At 39.8% G+C, this 19,296-nt stretch overlaps 1 protein-coding gene across 1 annotated transcript in view; it reads left to right on the forward strand.

Annotated features, from left to right (window-relative positions):
- Positions 1-1,276: 1,276 nt before the first annotated feature.
- Positions 1,277-19,296, forward strand: part of HECW2 (HECT, C2 and WW domain containing E3 ubiquitin protein ligase 2) — a 149,319-nt gene continuing 131,299 nt past the window's right edge. The window contains exon 1 of the mRNA XM_058839804.1: positions 1,277-1,440. The gene's annotated coding sequence lies outside the window, so the exon portion shown is untranslated. The remainder of the gene's footprint in view (positions 1,441-19,296) is intronic.

Here is a 19,296-nt window from a genome sequence, read left to right on the forward strand (position 1 = left end):
CAATGACTTTTATAGCTTGACCTACTTTGGAATCCAGCCTCTTACACTTGTATCTGGAGCAGTTCCTCTAGTACAGAAGGGCTGAAGAGCAAATTCCCTCCTTCTATTGAAGCCCAAGCCCACAGTGCCATGGGCTTCAGTACAGAAAGGATTTGGAGCCCAGGGCTTTGAGAATCCACTATATTTACTTTTTATTTTGACATGCATTAATTTAATATAGTTGCCATCTATACATATTCTGCAGAAACTATGTAGAAAGAATACAGAAACCCATGTAGTTTCCCATCTATTGTTTTATTTATATATAATAGAAAACAGATGTGGAATACAAAGTAGCAATGACTGATGTGCTCCGTGGTTGTGGGAATATTTTATCTTAATATGATATACAGAACAAAGCATGAGGTGCTGTCTCATAATAATAACCATAACCTTGATAGTGTAAGAATATGTCAATTTTCTCCTGTTACTGACATTACCGTGTTTTTGTTGGGCTGCAATTCTGCAGTGTTTCACATCTCTCTTCCTCTAGATTACTACGTGTTTTGTACATATTCATGTATTTTAAGTTTTCATTTCATTTGTGGTGTTTTTGTAACCACATTTTCCTGTGAAAACAATCTTGAATTCATTGTGATGGACAAAGCAGAAGTGAAATTGCCGAAAAAGTAGGGAATGTAGAGCTGTCGGCTCTGACTGCTGCGAAACAGACGGGTAATTGGCACTGAGGGGATGTGGAAGGCTGGCTCATACTCACGGCTGATGACACCGATAGCCGTCAGTGCAGATAACTGTGTGTGACTTAAAAAAAAAAACCCACCCCGGCGTTTCAAAGCACCACCTCAGTGGCGCTTGCTCGTCAATAGCGGTAACAATGTAGCAGCCGCAGGAGCATTTCCCTCGCTCCGCACGGGGATCGCTGCTCACCCGCCCGCCCCGTTCGCTCATTCTCGGGGTTGCTGACCGGGGCTCGCCGAGCGGATCTGGGTCCGGGCCGGGGTCCCCTGCGACGCGCTGGGCGCTGCACCCGGGGCCTGGGCGGCCGCATCCCCCTGCCTTGCGGGCGGCTTTGTTATCGGCTGCCCGGCCCCGGCGCCGCCCAGGCCCGCGGGGCTGCGGCCTCGGCCCCGGCCCTGCCGCCCCCACCCACGGCCGTGCCCGATCGCGGGGAAGATGCCGGCGCGGAGGCGGGGGCTGGCGGAGGGGCGGGGGGCGCGGCCCCGGCGCTGAGACGGCGCGGGGGCGGAGGGCGGCGCGGGCGCCCCTGCGCGGGAGGCGCTCGCCCCGCCGTGGGCGCGGAGGGGCCGCCGCCACCGGCGGGAGCCGCGTGCCGCAAGGACGGGGTGACTCCGGCCGCCGCCCGGCTCCGCAGCGGCAGCGGGAGCCGCCCTCGCCCGGAGCCCGCCGCGGGCGCGGAGCCGCAGTGCGCGCCTCGGCCAGGTGAGTGGGCGCCGGTGGCCGCGGGAGCCGCCCGCGGGGCTGGGGAGGCGGCGGGGCCGGCGCGGGGCTCTCCGCGGGTGACGGCGGGGCCGCGGCAGGTGCGGCACCCCCGGGACTCCGCTCCTCGCCCCAGCGCCCGCCGCGGTGGCCCCATCATGCGGGAGGCTCGGGCGCCGCGCTGCCGCGGAGCCCCGCAGGGTTCCGCTCGGCTTAATTTAAGTCGGTTTTGGGCCATTAAATTATAACTGGTTTCCTGCCCGGGGAAGGCGTTCAGCACTTTGTGTGCCGCGTTTATTTCCTCCGGGCTGTCCCCCTTCGCCTTTTAGTGTATTTATTTATGTATAAGGCTGTTCTCCAGATTCTATATAGCACTGTCCGTGGTGGGGAAGAAGGATCACCGCAGTTTTCAAGCGTGTTGTTTTCGAAACAGGGGGACTTTATATGTGTTTCTATTCCCGTATGCACGAAATACAGCACAATGACAGTATGTGTGTGGGAAAAATAGGTTTATATTCGTGTCCTCACTGTTCTGTGGATTGTTTGTTGATGTGGAGATTTTGTTCTTTTCTTAGTACGTTTTTGGTTTTTTCTCTTAACCTTTTCAGTGCATATCACTACAAACCAGGGTGTTTGAGAAAAATGAAATTCTCTTTTGGCTTGTATGATGCCAAAACAGATGAGAGTGTGGTATATGTAGTCAGTAATAGAGTTACATAATTTATTATCGCTTATTTTGTTCCTGTATTTATGTCAGGAACACGGAGAGAATATTTTTAATTATTTTTTCCCCTCCCTTTTCTGGGGTGCTGTGTGACACAGTCTTTGCACTACACTACATTGCATTAGAATATTTGCAAGAGATTCGGCCCCGAATCATTCCTGTACCCGAAACACCATCAGGGGCCTTACCTTGCTTCACTTTGTTGATGTCCAGGACTGCTTCCTGTATGCTCCAAAATTTGTAGATTTGTAGATTTTTTTTTTCTGCCCCAACAACTATATTGTTTTCTTACTTTTTCAATAAAAAGTAAGTCAGACCTTTATAAATATTTCAGTAGTGGTTATGCACAGCGCTAAGGTACAGAAGGAAATCTGTGTCATGGACAAATTGAAAAACATTCCTTCTATAGGCAGGTGAGCTGTTTGCTCACGTATTGGACTTCCTTGGAGAAAATGTCTTTATAAGATGATAATATGTGGTTGCAGTATCAGGCCATAAGGCATGATGTCATTATTAGCATATGAAAAGAACAAGCCTAATGGTTCCTGTCAATCAACACTGCTGTTCAGGCTCTAAATTTCCAAAAAATGTGGTGGTTGCTTTTGTGTCAGCTGGAGCTACCACAGTGGATGTAGAGTCTAATCCACATGTGTGTATCTGTCTTTCTGTTTTTAAAAGAGACACCTTAAAAGGGGCTCTGAGATTCCATGGAGCTCATATGATTGACTGGAAACCACTTTTAAACTTCTGCTTGGTAGTAGTTTAACTTGACAGAACTGTAGATGAAAAGCCTCCTTTCTGTCCATCTGTCTTTATAAAAACAGCCTTCTGGTGATGCCAGAGCAGAGCCATGGTTTGTTAGCACTATGGATTTAGTTTGGCTTCAAGCATTTACCAGCCTCTGCAAGGACCCTCTGTCTTCCTTAAAGACCTATTGTTTTCTTGCTATTTGTTTTTTAGAGTGAATTTAGCTTATGGGCATTTCTGTTTGTTTTACACTTCCAGTGTTTTTTCAAACCTGGAAGAATGCACAGTGTTACACCTTTAAGAAACTGTATGATAGTACAGTGGCTGCTAGCCAGAAATAATATACTGTTTTGTCAGACTTCCTGAGAAGAAATTGAATGAATTTTATGTTTTCCCCCTTTATAAGATTAAGTAGTAATGCCTAATGGAAAAGAAATTAACTTTTTCCTTTATGTGCCAACATGCTTTAAACTGCAAAGATTTGGTATGCTGTAAAATAAGGGGGATTTCTATGTATGAGACTCAATCTACAGATTAAATTCTTGAATAATTACGTATAATTCCTCTTCCTTTTTTTTTCTTTTTAATCTAACTCAGCATTTTGTTTGTTCAAAAACTCCTTCAGTCAGTGGCAGAATGCTTAGAATATTGCATTTTCTCCATTGGCTAATGAACACCTGTTCAGGTAATGTTACTGAATCATTAAAAACGAGATGTAAATAATGTGCTTCAAATGTAGCAGCATGTTCAAAATCCTTTATTTGAGACTGTATCCAAAACACTGCCTTTCAAAGCATGGAGTGCTCTGACTGGCTGAGCCTAATTTTGTTTGATCCTGCTGTCGTTATGCATGGCACGGCCATAACCTTTGTCTTCACATTGTCCCTTGCTAATCAGAGGGGGAGAGGCTGGAGTGTAGCTACCACCAGAAGGAAGTGTATCAATTTCATTGCCAACAGATGGAACAGAATTGACTGTTTCATGTAGAAGTTCTCTTATCTATCAGGAAAGGAGACATACTCCTGCAACCTTGGAAGCGTATGTTTTGGTGCTTTGAAGCTACTTGGCGTTATGTGAGGTGTTTCTCTAATCACATCGGGGCCCTTTGGCAATTGAGAGTGACATGATCGATTATTTTGATATTTGAGTTTAGTATCTGAGAGAAGTTCCTTGTAATTTCCATTGAAATTGGAGTAAACTTCATAGTTTATGTATCATTTATTATACATCACTATGCAGGGTGTTTGTGATGTGCCTGCACGACAACTTGTTTGTGGTCAGTGGGAATATCAGTGAGGAAAAGGCTGAAAATCCATCTCTGGCAGTAGGATAAAAAATAGTGATACAGCTTTGTGTAGCATGGATGTGTGTTACAAGGACACATCTTTGTGGGAAGTAGGATATGATGCTAAAATACTGTAGTACTTGCAGAAGAGTTCAAGTAGCACTTTTTGGTTTTATATTTTTACAGAAACACAGACATCAGTGCTTGAAATGTGTCTTTTCTTAAAATTGAAGGAAGTTGTGGAGCAGTTGCATGCTCACTTCTTCATAGTTGTGTTAAATGGCTGTGGTTGGATTGTGAATTTTCATTGGAAGTGCAAGCCCTGACTGTTTGTTGGAGGTGGTCGCTCGCATTACAAGTGGATGTGTTTGTTATCCCTTCCAGCACATAGGAATCCTGTAACTTGGTTTGATAATAAAGTTGGTGTTAGGTTTCCAAGTTCTGCTGACAGGATGAACACGTTTAGCATTTGAAGCAAATGGGAAGTCACAGCCTTCATTTCACTCCATGTTCCCTTGGAGAGCTGTTCTTTCTTCTCAGGATACCTGGTGGTACTGGGGAGAAAATGACAAGTGTCCCAGGCTAAGTCTGGTTTGGATGTAGCCATGGGCTTGTGCCATTATTTTGAGTTTTGTTACATTTGCACAGTTTTGTGTTAGAACTGTATTTTTCTTTGTTTGGGGAGGACTAGAATGCTAATAGCAGTTGCTTAATGAACAATAATACTTGTATTTCATAATTTGTTTAATAAATTTGTCATAAAGTAGGCAGTTTTGAAAAAAAATAAACAATAATTATGTTTGAAAGAAAGATTTGAAAGAGGATCTTTTCTTTGACATGTAGTTATCAATGTTTCTACATGGCAAGTTGCAGCTTGTGTCTGTGAAACAGTAATAGTGGAAATGAATTTAGAATTGAAGTGTGAGTCCATCATTATTTGACCAAAAGACTCAACTAGTGCAGTCAAACCAAACCTAACAGCTCAAGTGGTGCATTATTTGTACTTTAGAACTAAGGAGATACCCAAAAGTGGATGATTGATGGGTCATCTGAATTGTTTCCTTTTGGGGGGGGGGTTAAGGAGTCATTGTGACATAATAATTGTTTGGGTCTTTGTTCATGGTATTAATGAACATGAAAATGAAAAGAATGTTGAAAATAAAGACTAGGATGTTGCAATAATAAAATAACTATTGTTGAGCTGGTGTTTTTTGATGTTGCATCATAAGATCGGCAGACAAATGGAGGAGTTTTTCATACAGTGTTTTGGTTCAGATTTCTTGAAGTCTGTGCCTCCTTTCATTTGTGAAGCTGTATATACACACACATAATTTGATTTTATGACTTCCAGTCATAAAAACTTTAATAGCATTGTCAATATCCCTATATGCCTTATCTTGACCACCAGAGAAGGATATTAGGTAACAAAAATTAACATTTTGATAAGAAGCCCACCTAAATATTGCATGGAGGACAGTCAAATGTGTTTTGTTAAGTGCTGTGGTGGCCAGGATCCATTGGCTAGGATCCACTTGAAAAATCAGATTAAAAGTTTTTGTGCTTGACAAATCCAATGTCATTAGTTTAAAAATTCCCTGAAGGGTAGTATTGTAATTAGATGAGCCCAAAGCATACAGCAGTAAATTTTATTTTCTTCAAGGCATGACCAGCAGCATCTTTAAAAATGAAAACATTGACTGATCCTTGTCAGATAGAGTAGCCACAGTAGGAAAAAAGAGTTTTCCAGGAATAAATGTGATAGCTGAAGCTGCAGCACCTCATGGTGAGTGGAGTGGATCAACCATAGACTGATGGGAAGCAGTGTGGTCTGTAAGGATCCTGCTGAAAAAAATGCTCAAAAATGGTAATTCACTTGGTGCCTTATATCAAGGGCATTGGATATTACATGCCGAGCAAAATAATGTTAAAAATATTATAAAACCAGCAATGCCCTTTGGATCTTGACTGTCAGAAAGGTCAATCTTTGAGTGATTCCTTAACCTCACTCTCACAAGAGCATGTGAGCTTCATAGTGCTAGGCTACAGCATTCCAGCTTCAGAAGTACTTGTTCAATGGTCTATTTTCTTTATTTAAGAGGAATTTTTAAAAGGCCAGTCTGCTTGGTTGATCTTATTATTCTCCTGCATGTTTACTGATTTGAATCTGTTTTGAGCTGGTAGTTTGATAGAAGAGATTTCTCCTACTAGAAACAAGGAGTAGAGATTGTAAATGTATTATCTCTAAAATGTAGCCATAACTACATAAACCCATATTTTATGTTTCTTGCTTCATTGCTCTAATAAAAATGTCTTCATTGTCTTCACCAACATAAGTATCACATTCATGGAAATAATTTCCAAAATATTTATATTGTGAAGGAAAATAAGAAAAACACAACTGTTGTGCTCTGAGTCTTGCAGAACTTCCCCTGAGGAAGGTAAGGTAAGGCTGGGGCTGTACGTGCTGAACCTGAGTGCTCTCATAGGGTTGTGGCACTGTCCAGGTGTCAGAAGCTCCCTGGCCTGCCTTGGGCCAGTGTCAGCAGCTCTGATGGAGCACTGCTAAGGGACAGCCATGGGCTAGGGACTGTCCTAACATGGATTAGGGACAAGACAGGCCTGTTCCGTGAGAAACGTGGGACAAGAGCATTTAGCGTGTGCTCTCTCCTGCATGGCTTCAGCATCTGGCCTGTTCTCATGCAGGTACAGATGTAGCCACAGAGATGCTGCTGCACATGTGTGGATTAGAAAAACTCCGATTGAATGCTCTTTATCTAGACAAAGACAGGAGGCCACTGTCACTTAGGAGGAAGCAACCCTTAAGGAAGTTTGGTGCATATTGTTGTTTCATATCTGTGTGTCTGTATAAAAAAATAAATATATATACATACACACACGCACATACAGACATTGTTTCATATAATAGCCATCTTCTTATGTTTTGAAAAATGCCATGTTGAGCAATTCCCAGACCTTCCGAAAATGCTGTTAGGATCTTTTAAGTATGTGTAGCTAATTATCATAATTGGAGTAAATGTCACAGTTTGTGATTGCCTTACATGGTGTTTTAGTATCAAATGTTCACCTAATAATCTCTGCTTGTGTAGATACGACATCACTTCTCTGTTTCATTTCCTAAAATGTGTTTTGACTTCCTTGGAGTGAAATAACTTTGAGCAAAATACAACTTTGGCCTAACTCAACTTTTATAAAAAAGTCCCATTAACTTGAGTGTGTGCTGTCAGCTTGCTCTGAGCTTGGGTAATATGCCTTATGTTGGGCTGTTGACAGGCTGATATTTTTCATTATGGAGCTATAGGTTAATGTAGAGAGCCACTGCAAAAACCCTGGTGCTGCTGCTAAGCAGATGTAAATTGTCACACTTCTTAATGTTCCACAGAGCTCTTGATTTTTCCCACCTCTTGCCTTAGTTTCAGTGTCATATATTTAGTTGCACTGAACAGTGTAGATCTATTTTTTGTTCTTGATACCAAAGATGTAGGCTTTTTCATTCTTGAGAGAGAGGTTTTAGGGGTTTTTAAATCTTTTTAGGCATTGTATAAAACATACTGTAAATATTGCAAATTATGGAAGGCTGCTTTTTATAGAGTGGATTTATGGATACCTTTATATTAAATAGGTAAATAAAGTCAAATTGTCAGACTTCATGTTCTAAGTGGTGGACTAATCACTGGTTTAAAATGTTATCCTTATTTTCATTAGTTGAATTTGGTTGGGTGTTTTTTGTTTACTTTATTGGGTATTGGGTTTAATTTTGCCTGGTAGTTTTAAGAATACTCATTTCCAGTGACATGTTGTGTATTTTAAAAACTGGCTCATTGTTTTGGAAAAAATCGTTGCTTTTTATGTTGTTTCATTTCCTCTTTATACTGATGTTGATACTGACTGCGTACAAAGGCATAGATTTAAGTACGGGGTTTCTACTTAAGGTAAGTCAACAGTAGGTAAGGCTTTGGCTTAGATACACTACAAATAAGTCTGGTTTTGATTTATGTTGAGCTGAAGATATGCTTGCTCCATCTTGATAGGGTAAATCACTAAGTGCAACAATTAATTGCCAAGGCTTTAAGAACATGAAGTCGGGAGGTTTTTAAACCTTGCTTATGCTTATCTTGGTTTTTAAAGAGTTTGAAATGCTATAAATAAAAGAAGTGTGTTCAACACCTCTTGCCATAAACTTCAATTGTCAGCTGTACAAAGGGTATATGAAGTCAATATGAGGAGGACTAATGCATCTGTTTAATTTCTCTTTTAATGGGAGAACTGCCACGGATTTGCTTGAAAGAAGCTTTTTTTTCATATACTGCTGGGTTTTGGGTTTAAGTTAGTACACTTTGAATCTGTTCATGGAAGAAAATATAAGTCTCAGGTCTTGTGCACGTCACTGTGTCTCCTTTCCAAGGTTTGTGTTGTTATTGTCACCATAGAAGAGCTTTTCTTTCTTGTACTTGGATAAAAATTCACCCAAACAAATGGGAGATTGTGGTGGAGGAACAAAGCACAAGCATTGATGAACTCTCAGTTACTTGGTCTGGAAAAAATCAGAAATACTTCTCATTAAATCTTTCTTGAGTGTGATTTCAGGGGTACTTTTTGCTCTCATATGTGGACATTTTTCTGACAAATTAATGTGATTTTTAAATTAATGACATCCCTTTATTAATGTGTAAGAATAAGTTCAGGCTATCTGTATATTAAAGACTTTGTTATCTGAAATACGCATTGATTAACCACATGTGAAATGTTATGTGTTGACCTAGTGTCTTACCTGGTTATGTGTCATTTGGAAAAGAAAAAGCAGGATTGAAAGAGCAAAGAATTTAGCTTTCTACAGGATATGCTTCATGACTTGTGGCTGTAAGTCAGCTGCAAGCAAACTTTATTTGTCAAATAATTATTTTGATCATAATTTGCAACCCTAAAATAAATTGATTGTTTACTCATGTAAGTAACCCCATGAAAAATTAATATTGGAATAATTTCTTGTTAGTACAGAGCAAGTTGTCTCTCCCTGTCCCTGCAGTCTGGACAGCAGCAGGGCCAGGACAATTAGGATCCATGGAGTATCACAGCTGAGGCTGCTTTTGTGTCTTCCTGCTGCTGAGGATGGCTTGTCCTTTTGATCCTCCTCTATCCAAAATACGTTTGGAATGTAAATCTCATTTGTTACCTCTTGGGAAACCAGTAATGAAATCTTTTACTTTCAGACTGACGACCTAAGACTGGTGTGGATTGCTGAAGGCTAGAAGTTGTCTTTTAAGGGAGAACAAATTAAAGGGAAGTTTTGCATCCTGTGGATAAAAAATGAATCTTCTTAACTGAGTTCTGTGCTGGATGATTTGAATAAGGGAAGGTGGTCTTGTGTATAATAATATTGTCATTGTTTTTCTCACTGTTTTCAGACTTGCTGAGATTTACTGAAAAAGGAGATGCTTGTATGCCCGGTTCCAGCTAATCTAGATGGATATAATGCTTAATTGGCCTACTGTGATTTACACTTCTTAGATCAGGCCAAGTACAGTTTAAATTGTTGAGTGGATTAACAGGATGTAATCTGCTTTGATTGGTGTAGCTGATCAGTTTTCCCTCATTCTGTGCAATGTACTAAGCAACTGGTTGAAAAATTTGGTGAAATGTGGTTTTCTGCAGAAAACCAGCAGAAGTATTGCATGATGCATTCACATTTCCTGTATACAGGGAGAAAGTTTTCTCCTACAAATATTCTACTTTGTAAGTTACTCATTGGATATTTATGTTACTGCATATGCTCTCTGATATTTGTAAAATGTTAGATAGATTTGAGTGAAGACATTTTATCTCACTAAAATGTAAATAGTAATTTACATGGATGTAGTAATATTTTGTAGGTCTTTACTTAAAAGTTTAGTTCTTGTCATTACCTCAAATTAGAAACAGTCCATGTGTGATCTCTTAGAGCATGAATGTTCCAAGATGTAATTAGGTGCTATAGCCATATTTTCACCTGCAGGTGGTATTTCACTTATTGATAGTTTGTAATAAATAGCATGGCTAGAAGTCTGAGTTGAACAGAGTATCACCTATTTTACAGTTAGCAGGAATTGAATTTTAAATTCTCAATTGACTGAAGTTTTTATCCATTATTCGCACATGGAAAAGTCCCAATGAATAAAGAGCTAGAAGTGTTTATAGCACTGTTCCTCCTGGACTTCACAGAAAATTTTTTTCTATAGGCTTTTATAGTGGAAAGGTTGAGTTGGACTGTGAACTGTCCCACGGGTGTGTGGATCTGGCATAATGCAGTTAGCAAAGCCCAGGATTAATGCTCAAAGAACTGAGGATAAAATGCCCTTGGTTGTAAGGATTCAGCTGTGGAACAGTCTGCCAGATCACATTAGTGAAATCTGAACTCCTGCAAATGCTTCCAGATTTTGAGTTTTGAGGAAGCCCTTTCATGACAAGTGATGTCTCAATGTGAAAAGCTTCCTTTTGCTGCCCTTATCATAGAATCACAGAATGTTGAGGGGCTGGAATGGAACTTAAAGACCATCTAGTCGCAACCCCCAAATTTATCTCATTTTCAAAAAGCACACAGTAAAATAAAACAGTGCTTCCTTAAATGTTGCAACCTCCATGAAACCTGTTTAGGACTTCACTATTGCTTTTGATTTATAAATACTGTAATACTGGTCTTGGGGGTGGCATAAAACACCCAACATACATCTTCCTGTCTGTTGAAACTTAGGATAGGAATGTAATGGATCCACCCAAAATCAAGCTTCCTAAGTATCATACCTTCCTAGAAATAGTGTTCTATAAAGAGTTATGCCTAGCTTACCCTCTAATTTTTGAATGATAGTTCGACCATTATGGAACAGATTATTTTAAATTCAACTTCCTAACTGTAAGAGTCCAAGTGATTTTATGTAATATTACATTGTGAGATTCTTTTCCTCCTAATTATCGCTGGTGTGTGTTTAAGGAGGTATTTTAATTGGAAAACCACAGAACTCTAATCAATTTAAGCACAGAAAAGGAACAATTAATGTTTTAAGACTATGTGTTCTGAAATGTCATGTATCCATTATCTTAAAATTATTCTTTTGATTACTTTCTTTGAAGTTTTCCTATCTTATCATCTTGTATGTCCCGAAGTGCTTTCTCTTCTGATTTCCTTCCTCTACCACTCTCTCTCTCTGTTTTGTCTTCAGGCATCTCTGCAATTATCTTGTCATTTTCATCCCTCCTCAGACCTCCAGTAATTTTGGATTTCTGCAGTTCTCTGCATGCACATTCATACTCATGGCTTTTGTCATCCTTTTCTTGTCCTTTTTGGTTTAGTAAGGATGGGAGCCTGGAGAGTGAAGTTTTGATTACCCTTGCATAGAGTAATAGAAAAAACCGCGTTCATTAGAAAGAAATATTGTAGTTGTTGGGGTCACCTCTGAAGTCAGCCATCCTGGCCAGCCATGGGACTGTCAAAATGTGAACTAAAATGAGGGTTGTATTCACAAAACAGGGAACATGATTAGAATTCAGCTCTGTCTCCCTTTTTCCTGGTCTGTAGCAGATGCCTTGGGTCACCTTTTTTATCAGCTGCTGAACTCTGCCGGTGCGGTAACATTTTTTAAAGATACTGCATCTGAGAGACTGAAAGTCCTTGATGTCTGATTTTCTCCTGTGTGTCAGGAAAGGGTGGCACATGGGAGCTTTTGCTTTCACCTCCAGCAGCTTCTGTGCATTGGCAATGAGGAGGAATATTCACTTGAGATTTTTTACCCCTCTTCCTTGATGGAAGAGTGGGATGCTGCTTTCCAAAACAAGAAAATGGAGCAAGGACTGATCAGGATCAATCTGCAAACTCATTTGCTTCAGCTATGCTTATGGCTTTTTTTAGCAGTTGGAGTGAGTTTTACTGTTTTTTTATAGAACTTAGCCATAAAAGATTAAGGTTAGTACCAGGACTTTTTTTAGTCACTTCAAAAAATTAAAAATATAGTGGTTTGCCCACACACAGAATACTAATTTTAGTTAAGATTTTTTTAGCAAAATCATGAAATTGTTAGAGCCATTTCTGAGCTGAGAACACATTTGTAAAATTTTTTAAATGTTTTCTGCATATGGTATTATTAAGCATGAGTCTAGAATGGTCCATGGTGCTTTATTAGGTTTTGATAAGTAATTTTATCAGAAGCCAGGAGTGTGAGTAATAAGTAAATGTACACGATTTATATGTAGTTTAGGCAGACATTAGTGTTGCAGAAATAGAAGCACCACTAACGAGCAGCAACTGAGGTACCTGAGTAATGAAAACCCTTACTGGTTTCTTTTAGGACAGTAATACTTGCATCTTCCCTTTGACCTCTTGGACACAAACTAATTTGTTTAAATTTCTGGACAAAATAATTCCTCTGGCCATTAAGATGTCCAGAAACTTTCTGTATTCCCTTTTGCTGTTAGAATATCATGATTAGCATCAACACTTAGAAACTCTGCACAGTCTAACTTCACTGTCATAACTGATCTTACTGAAATGTGTTCATGTCTCAAATTCTGCATTTTGATTCTTTTGCCTTTCCTGTTGAATATTTTTGCTGGAAGCAGCTGCTCACAGCAGAGAATTTAAAAAGCAGCTGTACAAAGATTTCCAGTCATTAACTTGTATCAGTGTTCTCTGTTCCTCTGGAGTGCCCGGGTTCATATGTTGCACTTGGACTCTGGTCTCATTTGAGGCACAGAATGGTGGGCCGTGCTCTTGACTTGCTGTTGTACTTGATGGGAATTTAGCATTGGGTAATGCTTTAAGAGCAGCAAAGGAGTGGCAAAGTAGCATACTGGGTACATAACTCATACCAAGAAGATCAGTTAGTAAATTTAGAACAGCCTTTCTTTTGGGAATGTGTGGAGGCAAACAAGCAGTTTCAAGGGAGATGAACCACTTCTGCAAAATCACAGTTTCATTGTAGACACTTGGTATAGCCTGGTGCTTAACATTGGGTTGCTCTGCAGTTATACTTGGTTGCCAATTAATAGCTTTGCACTAGGAGATAGAAAAGTAGAGGGAATGGGAAGAAGAGAATTTTGAAAATGTAGTTTAATAAAATGGATTGGATCATGAAGATTAAAGAATAGCACAGGAAAGCATCAGGCTTATGCAAAGGGAGAGCAGTTTTAGCAGGATTAATTTGTTGCCAGCCTTAACAAATCTGTACATTTTCATTTGTTTTCGTTAGAAGCCTGGAGTGTAAGCTGACTAATTGTTTACTAGTTAGGAAGTGGAAACTGCAATTATTTGGGTCAGTGGATGGAAGGTTTGTCATCTTTTCAGGTTCAAAAGGAGCCTCTGAGATAAGTATCTTGAAACTCTTAAAGTCAGAACATTGAATTATTGTATTTCCAGTTGCATGACTGTTACCTTGTTCTTCTCTGTGCAGTTTTGTGAGGATAATTAAATAACCTGATGTTTTGAAAAATTCCAAGGAAGATGCGTAACAGCTCACATGCAGCAGACACCACGATGTTTTTTCTATTAGCGTGCAGTGGCCCCTACTCTCCCTAGGGCTCCAGGAATGTATTAAACTTTTCCTAATGGCTGTGTTCAAGGCCAGTCCTTATTACAAAAGTGAGAGAAAGAACTCAGGGGAAAAAGAAGAGGCAGAATTTGACTAGAAATAGTGTTACTCTTGGTGTCAAAGCTACCTTTAAAAACAAACCCAAATTGTTTGGTATTGCTGTGAGAACCTTTTATTCTGTCTATGCTTTGCTTTCAGCATGGAGATGATACTTGGCTTTGGAAATACTGTTTTATGTCAATGCATTCATGCAGTAATTCTGTGGAAGGGAGGACTTTTCCTGCTAGAGGAAAGCTTTGGATAACTTAATCACATTTCAGCCTCCTGACAAGTTGCAGGTGGTGCTCTGGCTGCTCTTCCAGAGAACAGTGACTCATCATGACCTACAGCACGGTTAAGATACAGGTAAACTCACATTGTGCTGAGTTTTAGATGAACTAACACGTACACTTGAGGTTTTTTCCACAAAGTTTTTAAACAGTTAAATGCACTCACTTGTGACTCAGTAAACGTTGTTCTTTTTTTGACCAAAATGCCAAGCTTGTTAAAATGCTTCTGGATTCTTTAGGAGAGGTCTTTAAAATACTTTATATAACTTACTATAATTGTTTCATGAAGTGTTTCAGAATAAGGAAAATTGTGAGATAAAACTTGGGGTGGGGAGGAGGAAGAGAGGATTTGACTGAGAGGAAGAAAATAAATAGCTACTATGCTTGGAAGGAAAAATAAGTAGGGATGATTTTGCAGTTTTGCATGTTACTGAAGACTGTTCACTTTACAGTACGTTTGTGACATGCAAAAATTTGTTGTAGGTGTGGGTGAATTTTTTTGTATTGCAAATTATTTTCTTTGAAAAAATCTTGCTTTGTTTCTTCTTATAAACAAACCAAGCAGCCACAGTGTGCTTCTAGTAATTTGGTGGGAAACAAAGTTTATGTCACTGGCTATGATTGAACAAGGCAAATTTGGACCTTAATACCTAATTGGTGTCCAAGGTGTTTACTCTTAGTAGGAGTATGGAAAAAGAATGTTGGAGTTCATCTGGAATGTGGTTGTAATGCATGTTATTGTCTTGCTTCTGTAGTGTGTGCACAGTATAAACCATAATTGTTTTTGAAAAGTTCATTTCTTATTTTAACTTCTCAAGATTATCTGTTGCAGAACCCAAGTTAAAGTAATATTGTTGGCTACAAGTCAGGATGATTGTGGTTGTCTTTTTTTTCAGGGAACACCCTAAGTACTATCAGGCAAATATTTTTATATATATATAATTTATGTTAATTATAGTTTTCAGAACAAGAAATTGTATAAGGGAATTTATGTAAGTTTAAAATATATGTCTGTTATAATTGATCTTTAGACATGTGAGAGGAACTGAAAATCAAAAATTAAATTTCATGTCAGACACTGAGATGGTATCGCAGGGCTAATTTTTGCACTCAGACTTTTTTCCTCATTTTCATATGGAGCTTACAGGTAGAGGCTTAGTGCAGGACTGGGATTCTGCATTATAATATTTATTAGAAAGTGTGTTTATCACCCTTCAAAAGGTGGCTACTTCTGTGGTAGAAAAGTGGGACTGAAAATTGGGGTGTTAAGGGAAACTCAGGTCAGAAGGAAGGAAGGTATTGTCCTTGTCTTGAAAATGTTGCCAAAGAATTGTTGGCCAAAATTGAACACTAAGCAATGAACCTGTGTTTTATAATGGAGTGTATTTAAGACCTGAACTGTTTTGAAGGTGAAATCCCAAATCATCAAAGCATTGAAGCATACTTTTCAGTCCAGTTTGGCAGAATGCTGAAGTGCCTACTTATTTCCATAGATGCTTAATCAGATGCCTGGGGGAGAGCTGCAGTTGCAGATGTTGAGAAATTTAAGTCAGGCTCCTTCCTCTTTTGAAAATCAGCTCTATTTTTACAAAACAGAATCCCTAGATTATCTTTTAAAAGCAGGTTCTTGTAAGGATTTTTTTTCCCCCTAGAGAAAAGGTTTTAAATAAAAAAGGACAGAATTTGCTTTTGAAATGGAGAAATATGAGTGTGGATGAAATGAATACTAGAGCTTTCCATCTTTGAAATTACTTTTGAAAACAAGCAGAGAGAAGTTTAAGTGTGTTATTGCTCAGAATATTTTTGTTATTTTCTTGTTGATTGCTGTAGATGCCTGTGTATTAAAATGCTAATTTTTTTTCCAGGTTAGCCTTTATTTACAATGTGCAGTTTTTGACTGACTCATGCCTTGTGTGATAGGCCTTACGTGAAATGCAGGTGAATGTTCTTCTTTGTGATTTATATAGTGTTTGGGGTTTAATAGGATTACTGGGGCTTTAGCCTGAGGTGCTGCAAATCAGTAAGTCAGTGTCAGCTTGGTGCCAGGCAGGTACAATACTGATCACAGGGGCATTAGAGTGAGCAGCTGTGCTTCTTCTAAGCTGTGTGCTTAGAAACCAGCAGCAGAAGTGTGGTCAGTAATGCTTAAGGCCTAGCTCTTCTTATCCTCAGACAGTCTGTGTAGCAGAGAAAAGCAAAATAATCCTTTATTCCACTCCCTGCTCCCTAGCCAAAACATAAGCTGAAATGCAAACCAAAGATTGAACAATCTAACTGGATGAAATAATCTGTTCCTACACTAGATATGAACATCACCAGTCAAGTGGATCCCTGTTTGTTTAAAGTGTTCTGCAGATCATCTGGGACCTTTAGTCTGAGAAACATGGTTTGGGTATTAAAAGGGACCACCTTCTTCATGTGATTCACAAGAACAAGTGAAGAAACAAGTTTGTAGATCAAGAAATGGAGACTCCAGAAAGAAATGCTGTTCACTTCACAACCTTTATGTGAGTTCTTCCAGAGATAAACTGAAGCCTTCTCTTTATGAACACATCATGTGACAGGGATTTGCCCTCTGCCTTTCCCAGTAAACAGTTCCAAGGTTCAGCTGCAGTTACTGCTAGGAAATTGCAGACTGTTTCAAGGTTGAATTGATGCAGCTTTAATTGTTAGCTGCTGGATCCTATTGCATTACTATCAGCAAGTTTGAAAAGGTCTTGCTACCAGATCTGCTTCTCAGGGAATAAGTGCTTATTTCTGGTAATCAAATGACCCATCAGTCTTCTCTTCATTTAGCTGACTTGGGCAGGGCTCCCTGAGACTTCAAAAATGGAAAAAGTAGATGGGAGAGGAAAATAAATAGCATATAATGATAAGAGCATATGATGTGAAGCAAATAAGATGATATCTATGCAACATATCCCACTGCAAAGATAGAAATATTGAGAAAATCAAGAAGACCTTTAGGTCCTTTCCCAAGCCCTTGAAGTCCTCCACGTGAAACGGTGCCTGGCGTGGGTGGTGGTGATGCCAGCGTGGATCTTAGCCAAGCACTGCTTTGCAATTTTCCATGATTGCCTTTGAAGCAAAGACCATAAAACAGGAAGGTGTTAAGACAAACTTACAGCTTGGCTGAGACACTGGGAATGGTGCTTCTTGGAATTAGTACTTAGGATATTAATCCACATTTTTTGTTAAGAAAAACAGAATTGTCCAGTGTATAAAAATGTTTAAATACTTTTTTTCCCCTACAACAGTATTGACTTGCCCTATACATCTGTAACCAGTGTTGATTTAAACTCTAATTTTGGGGCCACTTTTGTGTGAATTTCCATTACATGCAATATGGATACAAAAAGTCTGCCTGCACAAAAAGTGTTGTAGTCTGTTGTAATCCTCTAAATTTAAGGATTTGTAAGGTAGCAGAGGAAGGACTAAGAATAGCTCTAGAAAAATAGTGATTGAAGGTTGCTACTACCAAAACCATTCATCCAGCCTGCAGCCCACTCTCTGTGTGCTCTGCAGCTGTGCCAGAAAATATGCTGTATGAACAATGTGGACAGTTGTGGCCTGTTCTCTGTTTTTTGGCTCAGCCTCAGAGTGAATCAGGAGGTGTGCACATGCTTTCTGGCAAAATACCCTTTTCAGAAGTGCTGGGGGAGGGCATGTAACCCAGTAATTGTGTCTGGGTGTCTTTGCTGCACACATGACAGTTCAAGGGACAGAGGAAATGCAGGATTTGGTCTTCCGTTGGCACTGGAAGAATCTCAGGTGTCTTGTCTAGTCAGGAAGAGTAGGTGTACTGCATTTTCCTTCTGAGTGCAGACTGAAACTTTGGCCTTGTTAGGAGGTGGTACTGAATCTTGCCTCCCCAGGAGGTGTGTATTTGATGGGTACATTTTCCAGCCTGTCATGTAGAGAGGCAGAATGGTTGGATTGAATTCTGTCCTTAGAGCCAATTCTGTGGCAGTTGCTGCATCTTCAGGATCAGGACCTCCGAATGGACTTTGTACAGTCTTCAGGTGTCATTTGTCTTTTCACCATATCTTCAAAGTTATTTACTGCATTCGTCTGTTTTCCTTGTCTTTCATTCTACCATCTTTCTTTTTGTGTCCTTTTAGCTTCTTCCAGTAATTATTAGCTCTGATCCCACTGGTGTAGCGTTTTTTTATTTGAAAAGTATGCATCTTGGCTGATGATACCTTGAAGCAAGACAGTCAAGGCTAAAGAATGAGTGGAAACAAAGTTTTCTCATTTGGAAATTAAATGCCTGACTAGGATCTCATAAGTTTGAATTTTTCTGTGTTTTTTCTTTGAATAGAAGCTGGATTTTGGCATTAGGGTGATATTGGCGGGGATATCCGTATAATACAGGCCACTCAGATACCTGTTTTTCCTTGGCCTAAGGAGTTAATAGCACGCCATTTGATGCTCTTACCCTGCAGTCATAAAGGAAAATACCTTTATGATTCTTAAGTCCATCCATTAACCCAGCACTGCCAACCCCACTGCTACACTGTGCCCCTATGTACCAGTTCTGTGCATCTTCTGAATGCCTTCAGGGATGGTGACCATTTCCCTGGGCAGAGGGTTTCAATGTTTGACAGCTCTTTTGGTGAAGAATTTTTTCCTAATATCCAATCTAAACCTCACCTGGTGCACCTTGGGGGCATTTCCTCATGTCTATTCCTTGTTAACTGGGAGAAGAGACTGACACCTACCTGACTACAACCTCCTTTCAGGTAGTTGTAAAGAGACGTAAGGTCCCCCTGAATCTTCTTTTCTCCAGGATAAACTCCCTTAGCCACTCCTTATCAGATGTGTGCTCTTCACCAGCTCCAATGCCCTTCTTTGGACATGCTCCACCCTCTCTCTCAATGCCCTTCTGTAGTGAGGGGCCTAGAACTGAACAAAGAGTTTGAACCTCACCAATGCTCAAAGTTTTAAATAAATTCATTCTGCTTTCACTCATGTTGGGTGTCTTGTCTTCAACTGTGTCACCCTAAGAAAACAAAAAACATGTTGCAGAACACTGAAAGGAAGAAAAATCCTCTTCTTTTTTTTCTGTGTGGTTTTGTGGTGTGAATAGTATGGCAGTGTGGCACTGTTGAAATTAGGAATTTGCTAATTAGTTAAATATGCCTTAAGCTCATTTTAGTTCCAATCCCTAAGTATGCATATGTTTGGTGTAGAGCTGTTAGG

Source organism: Poecile atricapillus, chromosome 5 (assembly GCF_030490865.1).
Source record: "Poecile atricapillus isolate bPoeAtr1 chromosome 5, bPoeAtr1.hap1, whole genome shotgun sequence".
NCBI lineage: Eukaryota > Metazoa > Chordata > Aves > Passeriformes > Paridae > Poecile > Poecile atricapillus.